The sequence below is a fragment of the Palaemon carinicauda genome, chromosome 12, assembly GCF_036898095.1.
Source record: "Palaemon carinicauda isolate YSFRI2023 chromosome 12, ASM3689809v2, whole genome shotgun sequence".
Lineage (NCBI taxonomy): Eukaryota > Metazoa > Arthropoda > Malacostraca > Decapoda > Palaemonidae > Palaemon > Palaemon carinicauda.
The window spans coordinates 21982084-21984583 of NC_090736.1; the positions used below are offsets into that span (position 1 = coordinate 21982084).

The following is a 2500-nucleotide window of genomic DNA, read 5'->3' on the forward strand; positions in this document are numbered from 1 at the left end:
ATGATTACATTTTGGAAGGTCGAGGTAAAAGGTAGAGGTCACGGCCAAGCAAAACGTCCAATTCACGTAATTAGCCAAAAGTTTGGATATCGTTGTCACAGAGACTTCAAAATTTGTTCATATTTGTTTGCATAAAAATCCAGGCCAATCAATACATCTCAAAGTCAAAGGTCAAGGTCAAGGTCGAGCAATGGTTGAGAAATAAGCTACCGTGGCGGAGTGTCCATCTAGTTTCCAAAAGTTTCTATTGCATCTTATTTTTTTTTTTTTAGAGAGAGAGAGAGAGAGAGAGAGAGAGAGAGAGAGAGAGAGAGAGAGAGAGAGAGAGAGAGAGAGACCTAAGACAAATTAACGACCATAATTTTTTTCTACAAAGCACAAATCCGTTCTCCGAGCTAGAATTATGTCTCGATTATTATTCATAACTATATTTGCATCCAGGATAACTAAGTTCAAGCTTCAGAGCACAGTATATTCTACGTAGATTAATAAGCTGGCAGTCATGTTGGATTATCCTGCTACTAAAAGTCTCCATAAAATACCTTTTCCTCTAAATTCATCTTTAAATCTCTCACAAGGAAAAGAAAATAATTTTTTTCTTTTTACATTTGTTTGTAATTTCAGAATTTTCTTTCATTTTTATTTAAGTACTTTTTTAGTGCTGCAATATAATATGGAATTCACAATAACTAAGAGACCGGTAAAATATCTGCAGATAATAATAAAACAAGTTAAACTAGAGGGGCACTGAGTAGAGAGCAGACCTCCGGCCCGCCAGCTAATTTCTTGACCTTTTGCTTGACCGTGTCCTTGACCTTTGACCTTCAAAAATCTAATGATTTTCAGCTTTTCATATAAGTTAATCCCTGCAAGTTTCATTATACTACGATTAGAATTGTGGCCAGGAAGCTGTTCACAAACAAACACACAAACATAGGCAAAACATAACCTCCCTCCAACTCCGTGGGCGGAGGTAACTACCGTGATATTTCTCTATCAAAAGTAATCAAAAGTGATCCCATTGATATCTGCAAATTCAGCAAGAACAGACGTAACCATAAAAATCTTTGTAAATAAAGCAGCCAGCTAATGAAATCACTTGACCCTTTAAAGGCTAGGTGATAAGTTTGACCTACAATTTCTTAGTAAAACTAATTTGCCGTAAAAAAAAAAAAAAAAAAAAAAAAACGGTAAAAATCCTGGAATAAATCTTGCCAGGCATTCACCGTTTTAAAAACGAATATATTAACGTAAAGGAGTGATATTACTGTCACCAACCTGTAAAAGATAACAACAAAGTAGGGTAAAATTTACTGAAATACGGCTGGGAATAGTATTTTTTTTTACGCAGAATTTCTGATTAGAATCGCGTTTTTATTAAGTGTATATAAATTTTTTAACTATTTTAGTATATTAAAATAATACTACTAAAATCTGCTGCATTCAAATAGTCAAACTCAAACGACAATATTTCTGTTGATTAAACAGTAAACAAATGCAACCACTGCAAATTCAGTAAATGTATCAGTAAACAAGTAAAAGTGTACCAGAAACCTTAAGATAAGCCGAACACAATTATTTCATATCCATCAGAGCTCAAGATCTGAGAATATGTATTCACCCGCTGCTATTTCTTTTGATTTTCCTGTTCCTTTTAAAAGTTTAAAGGCCGCTCACGAATGGCAGTGGCAAGGGACAGTGACACTGCCCTACAAACAGGACAATCCCCTAGAGACTGAGCATATATCATATGATCAGCGCCCAAGCCCCCTCTCCAACCAAGCTAGGACTAAGGAGGGATAGGCAATGGTTGCTGATGACTCACCAGATAGACCTATAGTCTCTCCCAAAACTCCCATTCTTAGCTCACAAGGACTGTGAAGTTACAGCGAAGAAAGGAACTAACGAGTTTGAGAGGGACTCGAACCCCAGTCTGGTGTTCACCAGTGAGGGACGTTACATCATCGGCCACTACAACCATAACAACAATATCTATTACTCGGCTTCAATATAGGATCTTAAATTAAAATTTTTACAGAAGTTACCTATAGGCGAGGGAAAAGTTAAATTAATTCTGTTACAATCTACAAAAAAAGATTAAATAGGCAACAAGAAATTCTTGTTAGAGTTAGCTATAGGCGAACGAAAAGTTTAATGGGTTTTAAGATTATCCTTATATAGGCCAAATTCTATTTTCATTTTACTTTCACACAGATGAACGGAGTATCAATTCTGGAATCAAAGTATTCATGAGTTGAAATATTCTTTATTTGAAAACATTAGATCAGTGGTTCTTAAACTTTTTTGCCTTGCGCCCCCCTTCTGCATTAAGCATTGATCCCATGCCACCCCCCCCCCCCCCCCCCCCGCCACCCCCAGCCACCCCCAGCCTTGAAATTTTTTGCCAAAGTAGAAAGTACCGTATGTATGTATGTATGTATGTATGTATGTATGTATGTATGTATTGGTTTTAGAAACAATATGATGCGTTTTGTATGCT

At 36.3% G+C, this 2500-nt stretch overlaps 1 protein-coding gene across 1 annotated transcript in view; it reads left to right on the plus strand.

The window, feature by feature from the left end:
• The window catches only part of LOC137650724 (neural cell adhesion molecule 1-like), a 60453-nt gene that overhangs the window by 12845 nt on the left and 45108 nt on the right, over window positions 1-2500 (plus strand). The window lies entirely within an intron of this gene.